General features: G+C 42.6%; 1 long non-coding RNA gene across 1 annotated transcript; it reads right to left on the bottom strand.

The window, feature by feature from the left end:
- Positions 1–2,630: 2,630 nt before the first annotated feature.
- LOC116528456 lies at positions 2,631–13,416 on the bottom strand. The gene is made up of 3 exons (XR_004259034.1): positions 13,405–13,416; positions 12,504–12,508; positions 2,631–2,808 (listed from the first exon to the last, which is right to left on the bottom strand). It is a non-coding gene; the product is annotated as an uncharacterized LOC116528456 (long non-coding RNA).
- Positions 13,417–14,539: the final 1,123 nt, after the last annotated feature.

Raw genomic sequence — 14,539 nt, 5'->3', positions numbered from 1 at the left:
AGCTCTATGTTGTTTAGGCTGGTCTTGGACTCCTGGCCTCAAGCAATCCTCCTGCCTTGGCCTCCCAAAAGTGCTTGGAATTACAAGCATGAGCTACAATGGGCACATAATGTATTATTAGGTAGAGATGGCATAATTTCTTAATTCTCTTGTTGGGTTACTGTTGTTTTAAAATTTTCTAAAATGTGAATGTTTTCCCTCCATTTCACTTTAATTCCTTCTAGAGTATATTAATAGAAAGTGAATCATTGAGCCAAAGGGATGAATATTTGATAAATATTGTGAAATTACTCCCTGGGAAATTTCTATCAATTTTTATCAGTGGAGATCAATGCTCATTTCTCCATATCTTCACCAATGGGAGTGCTGTTTTTCTAATCTTTCTTAATTATTTAGGATAATAGTATGCTGTATTTTAGTTTTACATTTTATTTCTTTCATTATTCCCAAAGTTGAATTTTTTTTTTTTTTTTTTTGGACTAGTCAAGTGCAGTAGTGAGAAGGGGGAAAGAGTAGAACAAGGAGTTCGATCTGTAACTGTGAACAATCAATTGGGATAACTCACTGCCTTCAGACCAGCCCCAAAGTTGAATTTTTAAAATGTGATAATGCTTTATTTCTCTTTCTTCTTGTCTTAGTCCTTTACTTATGGATTTATTTGAATTCTTTTTTTTTTTTTTTAGACGGAGTCTCGGTCTGTTTCCCCGGCTGGAGTACAGTGGCACAATCTCAGCTCACTGCAACCTTTGCCTGCCAGGTTCAAGCAATTCTCCTGCCTCAGTCTCCTGAGTAGCTGGGATTACAGGCACGCACCACTATACCCAGCTAATTTTTGTTAGAGATGGGGTTTCACCATCTTGGTCAGGCTGGTCTCTAACACCTGATCTTGTGATCCCTCTGCCTCAGCCTCCCAAAGTATTGGGATTACAGGTGTGAGCCACCTTGCCTGGCTTGAATTCTTTTATTATTTTTTAGTTTTTGAGACAGAGTCTCACTCCATCGCCCAGGCTGGAAGGCAGTGATGCCATCTCAGCTCACTGCAACCTCTGCCTGGGTTCAACCGATTCTCCTGCCTCAGTCTCCCCAGTAGCTGGAAGTATAGGTTTATGCCACCACAGCTAGCTAAATTTTTGTATTTTTAGCAGAGACAGGGTTTCACAATGCTGGTCAGGCTGGTCTCGAACTCCTGACCTCAGGTGATCCAACCGTCTCAGCCTCCTAGAGTGTCGGGATTACAGGTGTGAGCCACCTCGCCTAGCCTTCTGTTCATAACTCTTGCACTGCAGATGAAAGTGCCATAAGAACCTACAGAGCATCAAACTCAAGAAACAGAACTTAGGAAGCTTTATGTGTATAATTGACGGAATTCTCTGACATGGAGGAGCAAGTGCCTTGCCCGCTAGTCCATTTCGATTTTATAGTGTACTACTCCAGTTGTGCATTAGCAAAAGTCTTTAGATTTAAAAAAATAGCTAACATTTGCTGGAGGCTTATATTTTTTCCAAATCTTTACGAATGTCCTCAGTAAAATTAAATATTTTCTTTATTTAATACATACTCATTAAAAATTTTCAAGTTTATTGAGTTGAAATATAACATAAAATTAGTCATTTTAAAGTGAACAATTCAGTGGCATTAGTACATTCAAAATGTACAAACACAACCTTTATTTGTTCCAAAACATTTCCTTTTCTTTTGAGATGAAGTTTTGCTCTTGTTGCCAGTGGCATGATATTGGCTCACTGTAACCTCTGCCTCCGGGTTCAAGTGATTCTCCTTCCTTAACCTCTTGAGTAGCTGGGATTACAGGCATGCAGCACCATGCCCGGTTAGTTTTTTGTGTTTTTAGTAGACACGGGGTTTCACCATGTTGGCCAGGTTGGTCTCGAACTCCTGACCTCAAGTGATCCACCCACCTCAGCTTCCCAAAGTACAGGGATTACAGGGATAAGCCACCGTGCCTGGCCTGTTCCAAAACATTTTCATCTTTCCAAAATAAAACTCTGTATCCATTAAGCAGTTACTCCCCACTCTTTCTTCTCCCCATTTTCTGGCAACCACCAATCTGCTTTCTGGATAGGTTTACCTATTCTGAATATTTCACACAAGTGGAATAAATAATAAAATATGTGATCTTTAGTGTCTTATTTATAAAACATTAGCATAATGTATTTGAGGCTCATCCACATTATAGCATATATCAGTATTTCACTCCTTCTTATAGCTGGACAGTATTTCATCATATAAATATAACAGTTTGTTTATCCATTTGTTAGTTGATGGACATTTGGGTTGTTTCCACCTTTTGGCAATTGTGAGTAGTGCTGCTATGAACATGTGTGTGCAAGTACTTATTTGAGTATCTATTTTCAATTATTTGGGATATATGCCTAGGAGTGAAATTGCTGGGTCATATGGCAATTCTATGTTTAACTTTTTGAGGAAATTCTAAACCATTTTCTATCATCCCTGCACCATTTTACATTCCCACCAGCAATGTTTGAGGATTCCAATTTATTTGTTTTTACCAATACTCGTCATTTTCCTTTTATAGAAAAATTGTAACCAATCTCATTAGTATGAAGTGGTATATCATTGTGGTTTTGATTTACATTTTTCTAATGACTAATAATGCTGGGCACCTTTAATATGCCTATTTGCATTTGTACATCTTCTTTGCTTTTTTTTTTTTTTTTTTTTTTTAGTTGTCAAGTGCAGTAGTGTGAAGGGGGAAGGAGTAGAATAAGAAGTTCGATCTGTAACTGACTCTGAACAATCAACTGAGTAATTCACTACCTTCAGACCAGCCTGTATACCTTCTTTGGAGAAATGTCTTTTCAAGTTCTTTACCCATTTAAAAATTGTCTAGTTTGTCTTTTTTGTCGAGTTGTAGGAGTTTGCTGCATATTCTGGATACTAAACCATTATCAGATATTTGAATTGCAAATATTTTTTTCCCATTCTGTAGGTTGTCTTTTCACTTTTTAAAAACTGATACATAAGAATTGTAGGTATTTAGAGGGTACATGTGATTTTTGATACATGCATACAATGTGTAGTGATCAAATCGGGTACCTGGGACATCCATCACCTCAAACATTTATCATTTCTTTTTGTTGAGATTATTCCACATCTTCTAGCTATTTTGAAATATACAATAAATTACTGATAATCATTTTTTCACTTTTTTGATAAGGTCCTTTTTTGCATAGAAATTTTTAATTTTGGTGAAGTTCCATTTCTCAACTTCTCTTTTGTTGCTCAAGCTTTTGGTGTCATAGTTAAGAATCCATTACCAAATCCAAGGTCATAAAGATTTACTCCTATGGTTTCTTCAAAGAGATTTATTATTTTAGCTCTTATATTTGAGTTGTTGATTCATTTTGAGCTACTTTTTGGATATGGTATGAGGCAGCTTCATTCTTATTTATTTTTTTGAGGATGGAGTCTCACTCTGTTGCCCAAGTTGGAGTGCAGTGGCATGATCTCGGCCTCCTAGGTTCAAGCAATTCTCCTGCCTCAGCCTCCTGAGTAGCTGGGATTACAGGTGTTTCCACCACACCTGGAAAATTTTTGTATTTTTAGTACAGATGGGGTTTCACCATGTTGGCCAGGCTGGTCTTGAACTCCTGACCTCAAGTGATCCACCCACCTTGGCCTCCCACAGTGCTGGGATTATAGGCATGAGGCACTGGGCCTGGCTGAAGCTTCATTCTTTTCCAAGCTGATAGCCAGCTGTCCTATTACCACTTAAGGAGATTATGCTTTTCCCATTGTTTTAGCACCCTTGTTGAAGATCAATTAGCTATTGACATATGGGTTTATTTCTGTACTTAAAAAAATTTTTTTTTTTTGAGATGGAGTCTCACTCTGTTGCCTAGGCTAGAGTGCAGTGCTATGATCTCAGCTCACTGCAACCTTCATCTCCTGGCTTAAAGTGATTTTCATGCCTCAACCTCCCGAGTAGCTGGTACCAAAGATACATGCTAACACACCCAGCTAATTTTTCTATTTTTAGTAGAGACAGGGTCTTGCCATGTTGGCCAGACTGGTCTCAAACTCCTGACCTCAAGTGATCTGCCCACCTCAGCCTCCCAAAGTTCTAGGATTACAGGCGTGAACCACCATGCCCAGCCCTGAGCTTATTTTCCTAAGAATTACATATTGTCTCTGTCAAAGAGGAGAGACCATTGGAACTTAATGCATTGTTTACTTTAGGTTTACAAAAGGTTAGATAAACAAAAAGACTAAAAATCTGTTTGTACTAGTGAACATTTCTTAATTGGTAACCCACAGTTAGGTTGATAGATATACTGAAGGCCATTTTTCTTGTTCACATGTAGTACTTAATTTTTGTCAAGTTTGTGACTGCTCAGTTTTGCATCCTCCTTTGCCTTCCTCTTTTCATGACCTTATTTCTTCAGATGAATATTTTGAGGTTATTTTCTATTTTGAGAAAACTATACAAATCTGATTTATTATCACAATAGCTCAAAAGTAGTTCCTGTTGAAGCTCTCCACATTGTCAATGAGTGACCTTCTGTCAGTTTCCTACACTAGATGGGAAACTCAGGCTGAGATTTCTCCAAAGTGCTTTCCACAGTGGCTGAACTAATTTCATTTCCCACCAATGGTGTACACGCATTCCCTTTGTTCCACAGCCTCGCCAGCATCTGATGCTTTTCGACTTTTTAATAATAGCTGTTCTGACTGGTATGAGATGGTATCTCACTGTGGTTTTGATTTGCGTTTCTCTGAGGATTAGTGATATTGAGCATTTTTTCATATATTTGTTGCCTGCTTGTACGTCTTCTTTTGAGAAGTGTCTGTTCATGTCTTTTGTCCACTTTTTAATGTGGTTGTTTGTTTTTTGCTTGTTGGATTGTTTTAAGTTTCTTATAATTTTGGATATTAGACTTTTGATGCAGTTTGTGAATATTTTCTCAAGCTTTCAGCAGAGAGGGTAGCTCCTTTCTGTAGATAGTCTTCCTGTTGTCTCTCCATCCTCTGCCCTCTTCTTGCTGAGCCTGGGGCTTTTGTGGACCTCAGAGGGGAGGAAGTATGTGCTGATTGGTCCATGGGTGGCCATGGGCACCCTGGAGGAGGCACCACAAGCTCCTACTCTGGTCTGTGGGACTGGCAGCCCAACCCCCAGCCTTCAGTAGGTTGTCTACTTATTTTGTTGATAGTTTCTTTGTTTTGCAGAAGCTCTTTCATTTAATTAGGCTCCTTTTGTCAATTTTTGTTTTTGTTGCAATTGTTTTTGAGAACTTACTCATAAATTCTTTCCCAAGACCAATGTTCAGAATGATGTTTCCTAGATTTTCTTCTAGGATTCTTACAATTTGCGGTCTAACATTTAAATCTTTAATCCATCTTGAGTTGATTTTTATATATGGTTAAAGGGAAGGATTCAGTTTAATTCTTCTGCATATGGCTAGCCAGCTATCCCAGCACCACTTATTGAATAGGGAGGGCTTTCCCCATTGCTTATTTGTGTTGACTTTGCTGAAGATTAGATGGCTGTAGGTTTGTGGTATGATGCCTTTTGAATGTGTTTTTTCTTTTTCACTTAGCACAATGCATTTGAGGTTTATCTGTGTTCATATGCTTATTAATAGTTCTTTTGTTTTTGAGTAGTATTCCATAGTATGGCTGTACCTCAGTTTGTTTATTTATTTGCTACTTGAAGAACATTTGAACTGTTTCCAGTTGTTGGTGATTACAAATAAAGTGGCTATACACAGTTCACATAAAGGTGTTTGTGTAAACATATGTTTTCATTTCTCTTGGATGGGCATCTAGGAATGGGATTCCTGAATTATAGGATAAATGCAGGTTTAATTTAATAAGAAACTGTCAAACATTTTCAGTTTTGTGTAATTCCTGTAATGAATTACCATGGTCTTAGTGGCTTAAAACAACAGAATTTTATTGCCTCAAAGTTCTGTGAGGCTAGAAGTCCAAATTCAAAATGTTGGCAGGGCCATACTCTCTCTGAAAGCTCTGGGGGAGAATTCTTTCTTTCTTTTCTTTTTTTTTCTGAGACAGAATCTCACTTTGTCACCCAGACTGGAGTGCAGTGGGGAAATCTCAGCTCACTGCAGCCTCTGCTTCCTGGGTTCCAGCAATGCTCATGGCTTGGGAACTCAGGCTCCCAAGTAGCTGGGATTACAGGTGCCCACCACCTTGCCCAGCTAATTTTTGTCTTTTTAGTAGAGATGGCATTTCACCATGTTGGCCAGGCTGGTCTCAAACTCCTGACCTCAAACTGACCTTAAGTAACCTGCCCACCTTGGCCTCCCAAAGTGCTGGGATCTTTAGGGTATTGATTTTCTTCCTGGAAACCTCTGTGGCCAGTGGTGCCTTTGCCTGAGTTCTTGCATCCAGGAAGAATGAGGTATGCAGGCAAGTGAAAGGTGCAGTCAAAGGGGACCTTTATTTAGTGTTAGCACAGCTCAGAGGAGACCCATAGTGGGTAGCTCCTCTCTGTAGGCAGGTTGTCCCATGGAATGTTCAGCTTTCAGCAGAGAAGAGGCCCTGGAGACAGTGGCTCCTCTCCATAGGCAGGTTGTTAAGAACATCTCTGCAGATCTCTGAAACTTTCAGCAGAGAGGGTAGCTCCTCTCTGCAGCTAGTCCTCCCATTGTCTCTCCATCCTCTGCTCTCTTCTTGCTGAGCCTGGGGCTTTTATGGACCTCAGAGGGGAGGAAGTATGTGCTGATTGGTCTATGGGCAGCCGTGAGCAGCCTGGAGGAGGTACCACAAGTCCCTAGTCTGGTCTGTGGGACTGGCAGTCTAGCCCCCAGCCTTCAGGCCCTCTCTGGCCTGAAGGTGTGGCCTTACTGGAACCTGCTCCCTTTCCTCCAGGAATCTGTCTCCCTTCTGCTGCCATTTATGGCCCCAGGGCTCAGGCACAACCCCGCTCAGAGATTGGAGCAGGCACCGGGAGAGGAGAGAGGCCAGGCAGTGGGAACAGACACCCCCAAGCCTGTAGGAATGGGTGGGGGGGCCTTCCTGGGCCCCTGAGGGTACAAGCTGCAGAGATGCCTGGGTCCTGTGCCTGGGAGGGTGGTTGCAGCTGAACCCAGGGAGCTCCCACCCCTCCAACTTGGAAGGGCCTTCCTCTGCTTGTCCCTGGCTCCTGCCTGCTCTGTGGAGCAGGAGGCCCAGGTCTGCAGCTGCGGGTTCAGGGGCTTCAGTTGTACCTGGGAGGGAAGATCCTGCCTGCTCCTGGTCACCTCTCAAGAGCACAGGGAGGCTTGAATCCACAGCTGCAGTTTGGGTGGCTATATCCCCTTCCAGGGGGACAGGGCCCCTGCCTGCTCCGTAGAGCAGGAGACCTGGGTCTGCAGCCATGGTCAGCTGCCATCTCCGGGATTACAGGCATGAGCCACTAGCCTGATCCTTCCTTCCTCTTCTCACCTTCTGGTGGCTCCCGGCAATCCTTGGAACTCCTTGATTTGCAACTGTGTCATTCAATCTCTGCCTTTATCTACATATGGGCTTCTCTCCTGTGTCTTTCTGTTTTCTTTTTTAAAAGCACACTAGTCATTTGGTTTAGGGCCCACCCTTATCAAGTATGACCTTACTTTAACTAATTATATCTGCGAAGACCCTATCTACAAGTCAGGTCACATTTTTACGTACAGGGTGGACATGAATTTTGGGGGGAACACTTATTCAACCCACTCTGGCGGCTGTACCACATTGGATTCCCACTAGCAGTGCCTGAGAGTTATAGTAGTTCCCAATCCTCACAACTTCAGGCTTAGCAACTTCAGGAGATAGAAGAGTTTCATCAAAAGTCTCAGGACTGTCTCTCATTGGGCTGCCTAGGCATACATGCACATTCATCCCTGAATTTATCGCTGTAGCCCAGACGTGGAACATGAGGGTTGGCCAGGATGTGGTCATGTCCGTACTCCTGAAGGTAGGGATGAGGAGGGGTCAGTGCCATGCGAATCATGTGAATTGATTGTGGATAAGGGGCTTCCTAGACAAAAACCAGGGAGATGTTAACAGAAGAGAAACTGAGTGATTGTCAGATAAAAACAACTAATTTCCTCTACAAATAGGAAACTGCCTTTTGCAACCACTCTTTATCAGTTTCCAACAACTGCTGGAATCAGAGCAACAGCTACCCTCTATTGATTGTTTTCCATGTGCCAGGCACTGTGCCACGTGTTTTACATGGCTCCAATTTCCCCAGCATTCCTCTACTCTCACCTTTTTTTTTTTTTTTTTTTTTTTTTGGGAGACGTAGTCTCACTGTCACCAGGCTGGAGTGCAGTGGCACGATCTCGGCTCACTGCAACCTCCACCTCCCAGGTTCAAGTGATTCTCTTGCCTTGGCCTCCTGAACAGCTGGGATTACAGGGGTCTGCCACCACGCCCAGCTAGCTTTTGTATTTTTAGCAGAGATGGGGCTTCACCATGTTGGCCAGCTGGTCTTGAACTTCAAGTGACCACCCACCTTGGCCTCCCAAAGTACTGGGATTACAGGCTTGAGCCATCGCACCTGACTCACCCTTTTTACATGTAGGAAACGAAGACTTGGAGACTTCGGATAACACTTTGAAAGTCACATAGCTATTAGGGGGTGAACCCTGGATCCCGGGCCAGAACTTCTAACGTCAGTACCCCCTATGCTGTCCTGTTATTTCCCCCCAGTCTCCCAACCAGCCAGTCTGTCCCTGTCTACCTTGACTTGACCCTTTCATTGACATGAATAATTTTATGGAGTGGTGACTTTTTTTAAATTTTATTTAACATTTCAGGGCTTTTCCTAGTGATAACCTCTGTTTCCTGCTGAGTTCTGAATCTAGAGCACAGGCAGGTTTCCTGCCCTTTCTCCCATAGCTACTGAACTCCAACTTTGTACTGATGGGGTGTCTGGGGCCCAAGAGAGTTTTCTGTCCCTCACCCGGCAGCAGTAGACTACTAATTTATATGAGTGTGTTTCTTCTCCAACCCTCCCCTCCCCAGGGTAGACAGGCACCACCTTGTCCTCAGACAAGGCTCAAAGCATGAATGAGCTTCTCTAGGTGTGCCTGCTCCACCCTAAATCCATGGCAGGTGCTGTAGGGCTGTAGCACCGAGGGGAAGGGTCTCCTAGGCCTACTGTGCTGTTTCCAGTCTTTCCCATGCGCACTGAGTAGAGGCCAGTGGGAAAGGATGGCAAGCAGATGGGGATTTCTCTGTGACCAGTGTGCTCATGGCTTCTAAACCGCTGTGCTAGCTTATCCTTAGCTGGTAAGCATTTGTTTTTTTCTTAGCCAGTTTTGTGATGATTGCCTGTTCTTCCCATTCTCTGCCAAAAGAGGAAACAGTGGATGCATCTTGTCCCTTTTTGGAAGGACTTATCAGCCTTAGGAATTCAGTTCCCTTGATTGCTTTGTATAATAGCTCGATTCGCTGATGGGCTAAAACAAAATTATGGTTTTATATATCTTATAGGTTATCCATTTCTTAATATATTTATCTGACACATTGCAGGGTTTTTCTGTTTGTTTGTTTTGTTTTTGAATCTGGCATGTCTTATCCTCTTCTGAATATTTACATGGCACATTGACATCTTAAAGACCTGAAAATTCCTGCAGAATAGAGAAATAATTTTTTTTTTGAGATGGAGTCTCGCTCTTGTTGCCCAGGCTGGAGTGCGATGGCACCATCTCAGCTCACTGCAACCTCCTCCTCCTGGGTTCAAGCAATTCTCCTGCTTCAAAGTAACTGAGATTACAGGTGCGTACCACCACATCTGGCTAATTTTGTATTTTTAGTAGAGATGGGGTTTCTCCAGGTTGGTCAGGCTGGGGTCTCAAACTCCTGACCTAAGGCGATCCACTAGCCTCAGCTTCCCAAAGTGCTGGGATTACAGGCATGAGCCACCATGCCCGACCTAGAGAAATAAATTTAACTTTGTTTAACAAAGTGTTCCTAAAGTTTGTTTGGTCACAGAACTCTTTGCTTTTGTAGCACTCATTATTTCCCTTAGAATTAATAGTCTGAGAACACAGTTTGGGAAATAGAGGGCTGGATGTTGATGTTTTATTGTGTGGGAACTGGAACCAAAACAGAAAGCCAGGATCTGTAAAGATAGTAACAGAACTGTTGTGAGTATTTCTAGAACCAGAAGGCATCCTGAAGATTGGGTGGAAGTTCTGGGTGTTACCCAGGCACTCAGCAATGGCCTTGGTCAGTAGTCCATGTTTCATCTTGTATGCTATAACTTCAGAGATGGCCGGGTGCCGTCATTCACTCCTTTAATCTCACTGCTTTGGGAGGCTGAGGCAGGTGGATCACTTGTGGTCAGGAGTTTGAGACCAGCCTGGCCAACATAGCGAAACCTCGTCTCTACTAAAAATACAAAAATTATCAGGGCGTGGTGGCAGGCACCTGTAATCTCAGCTACTTGGGAGGCTGAGGCGGAAGAAACACTTGAACCCGGGAGGCGGAGGTTGCAGTGAGCAGAGATTGGGCCACCACACTCCAGCCTGGGCAACAGAGTGAGATTCTATCTCAAAACACAGAAACAAAAAACAAAAACAACAAAATACTTCAGAGAGGATACCTGGATGAATGAGACACAAAAGTCAAAATGAAATGTCTGGAAGTCTGTAGATCATTCCATTGACTCTCCTTTCTGACACACCCATCTCAGTCTTTGAAACCAATAAGATATCTCTTCCTGGCAGCTGTGTTTATACACGTTGCTCAGAAGGCTGGTGCTCACCAAGCCTGCTGTGGTTGGGACAGACCCTGAATGTGGAGCTGCTATTATATAGTAGGGCTGGATGTGAATCTATTTTGTGGAACCTCATCCTAATTGTAAATGATTTCTCAGCCTCAGATTTAAACTCCTTGGCTTCTGGGCCCTGGTCTGCCCTGTGGATTTGAGAGTGGGCATTTGGTTTCTGCTCTCTGCCCCTCAGTTCCATCACCATCCCTTGAAGTAGCCTAGATATCTGTTATTTTCAGCTCCTTGCACCCCTTTCAATTTTGCTCATGGGACACCACCTCTCTCCTCCATCCCATATTTAGGAGGATCTGCCTGTCTGTAATTGCTGATAGGGACTAAAGCTGGGGTTCAAACCCAAGGGGTCTGACTCTAAAACCCTCTTTCATAAAAATTACTCTAGCTTGCTTCCTGGTACCAAATTGCATCGCTTTTCATTGCACTTAATTTTTAATCCTCTAGGTCATGAGCTATAACAGAGTTTCTCTCCAGTCATTTGAATCACCACTTTTAAGACAGTATCTGAGTCAAGATTTAAGATTATACAAAATAAACCACAGTTCTCATCTCATAACAGGGAAAACTTTCATCTCATTAGTTTTAGTGGTGGCAAAAAATTAAGGTTCTGTTTGAAAAATTATTTTTACTGTAAGATCCTTAGTCCTTTTTATTCCTCAACTACATCAGCTAAAATATGGCCATGAGTGATGGTTATGGAAGCGAACTGCTTTTTCCAAATGATACTAACCTAATTACTCTGGAAATATCAACACTGAATCAAGAAGTATATTATGACTAAATTGTTCATTACACAAAATTTAGATAGCCTTTATTTCTTCCATGCCTTCCTTCTCTCCATCTAGAAGTGTATTTAACCAAGTAATCAGGGGTACTAACTATTTACAGCCTAGGCAAGTGTCGGCAAATAACCACTGCAGTAATACATTGGCAGCCTCAGAAATGGCTGGCTATGAACAAGCACATAGCACTTAGTCTGCTCCTTCTTCTGTGTTTGCCAATACATTTGCAATTTCATGCACAGATTTAAATGTTAAGCATTAATCTGAAATGGGCACTGAAGCATCAATAAAGTCTACAATTTGGCCCCTTTAATGAAAATGCTAGATATAGATTTAATGCAAAACTAAACATTTGGCTCAATATGTTCTACTCCAGTAAATTAGCTAGTGTTTGTCATCTTTTTTTAAAAATGGGGGCTGAATGCCTCATTTCACATGGTTTTGTTAGGGACAGATAGAAAGCTGATAAACAACCCATTTGTTCTATTACAGTAGCTCCTCCGTCACACTACTGAAGTTAAGCTTCAGTGCTTATTTCCTTTACAAATCCTGTTGTGAGTTTAAGTGGCCTGCTTCTGAATATTTGACTGAAGTGCAGCCTTGACGAGAGTGCTTTCCCAGAGAAACACAAATGAAGCTTTTATGGACCGTGGCCCTAGGGCAGTGTGTTCTGAAATGACTCAGTGAACCTTAAAGGGAACAGAGCACCTGTGAGCCCTACTGTGTGCTGTTTGGGACTGTCAGATATATTATCCCGCAGTAGCCCTAAGAGATTCATGTAACTGTCCCCTGCTTGGCCAGATGAGGAAACTGAGGGCTAGAGATGAAGCTGTATAGCTAGGAAGTGATGAAACCTGGATTTGACCCCACTCACTATTCCACATTGCCTGGCAGCTGGAAGCTGCCCTTCCTCTATCTCTACCAGCGGTGCATTATTTGTCATTCAAGGAGCTTACGCATGCCACCTCCTCTAGGAAGTCATTGCTGATTGCTCACTGTTAACAATCCTTCTTATGTGTTTTTATTGTACTTTATCTGTTTCCAATGTAGTCCTTAGGACATTCTGCCTTTTGGTACATTAAGTGAATACCTGTCTGACTCTTTATAAGAGGAAGGGCTATCTCTTACATAGACCTTGTATATACTGCAGAACTTTCACGATCAAAGGCACTCGATAAATGTTCATTGAGGCTGGGCATGGTGGCTCACACCCCTCACCCCAGTACTTTGGGAGGCCAAGGTGGAAGGATCACTTGAGGCCAGGAATTTGAGACCAGCCTGTGAAACATAGCAAGATCCTGTCTCTACAAAAAAAAGTTAAAAAAATTTTTTTTTTAAAGGCATGATGGTGGATACCAGTAGTCTGAGCTACACAGAGGCTAAGGTGGGAAGATTGCTTAAGCCCAGGAGGTTGAGGCTGTAGTGAGCTGTGATTGCACCACTGCAGTCCAGCCTGGAGACCTGTCTCCAAAAAAGAGTTAAAAAAAAAATGTTCATTGAAATCTTTATAAAATAGATGGCTCTCAATATCTCATATCCTATTTCCAGAATTATGAAGAGCAGTACAGTCAAGGGGGCAGGTCTTGCAGCAAGCCTGACTGAGTTTGAATCCCAGCTGTCTGACCTTAGGAGGGCTGTAGAGCTTCTCTGAGTTTCAGATTCCTTCCATTATAAAGCAGGGATAGTAATAGTATCTACCACAAAAGGTTGCTGCAAAAGTCCAATAAGAGAAAGAGAAGGCATACATATTGCTTAGAATAGTGCCTGCTACATAGAGAATGCTCACTGAATCTTGGCTATTATTTCCCAGAAGTGTTTGGAGATTTTATAGCATAGGCAAGTAGCTTTGTGGCACTGGTTGTCTACTATTTTAAAACGTAAAAAACGGGAATATTTGATTTGATTAATAGCTGAACTGACAATGTGCAAGAACCATTTAATAATGACCAATCACTAAACATTATGAAAAAAGAAATGATTTAAGGAGGCCAAGACCCAGGCCCAGGTATTGGTAAGCCATGAACTCACCACATGCCTGAAGTCGACAGTCCAGTGAATTCTAGTACTGAATATGGGCAGGAGATTTTTGCAAGAAAAAGTTTTTGGGTAATATGCATACTGCTTTTTTTTTTTTCTTTTTCTTTTCTTGTCCCCTGGGCAATATGTGTACTGCTTTCTGAGAATGACTTTCCAAATAATTGTGTACCTACTGACGCAGGTGTCATAATTTCCAAACCCATCCAATCAATATGTAGCAGAGAGAGAGATCTGCTCACGGTTCAGAGAGCTAATTTGGTAACTCCAGTGGGCCATTCTGTTCCTTGTTCTGGATAACTCACTAACTAACCTACCTGCCTATTTAATGCTATTTGTCTTGGGTAAGCCCCTCCACATCCCTTTGAGCTTGAATCTTCCTACAGATAAATATGGATCAAAATATGGATACCTCTCCTTCCTTTCTCTCTTTGGACCTCAGTTTCCCATCTGTAAAATAACCAGGTGGCCTCTCAGTCCGTCCTCAGGCTCACCTTCCATGTTTCTGCCTCGCCTGGGGTGCTATAAAGTTAGTTAAGTGATACTGACTAAGCTGTTGTGAACTTCCTGACCCAGTGCCCAGTTGGACACCAACTGACTAGGAGAGTTGATGGCCGAACAGGGAAGAACAGGCTCTCCTCAGCTGCCGGACAGGGAAAGGAGGGGTGGGGCAGCTGCCGATGGCTATGTCTTCCCCTGTGTCCTGCTTACCTGGCCTCTGCTTGTATGCCACAACTCTATTTTTTTGGACAGGAGGTTAAGTGGCAGGAAGGCCCAGAGGTCTGAATTTTCTTAAACAGCCAGACATCCTTGGGCTGACCCTGTGCCCTTGCTCTCATCAAAGGACATGATGAGTGTGTATAAAGTGAAGCTACATGAGCAGCCCACTGTGAAGGGAGAAGGGCAGGAGGTCTTGCAGCCTAGACTCTTTGGCTCCAGATGGCTGGAAAAGTCAACAGCTCTAGAC

Source organism: Sapajus apella, unplaced genomic scaffold, assembly GCF_009761245.1.
Source record: "Sapajus apella isolate SASKATOON/1434 unplaced genomic scaffold, GSC_monkey_1.0 scaffold58, whole genome shotgun sequence".
Taxonomy (NCBI): domain Eukaryota; kingdom Metazoa; phylum Chordata; class Mammalia; order Primates; family Cebidae; genus Sapajus; species Sapajus apella.
This window is presented reverse-complemented; position numbering and strand designations above follow the sequence as displayed.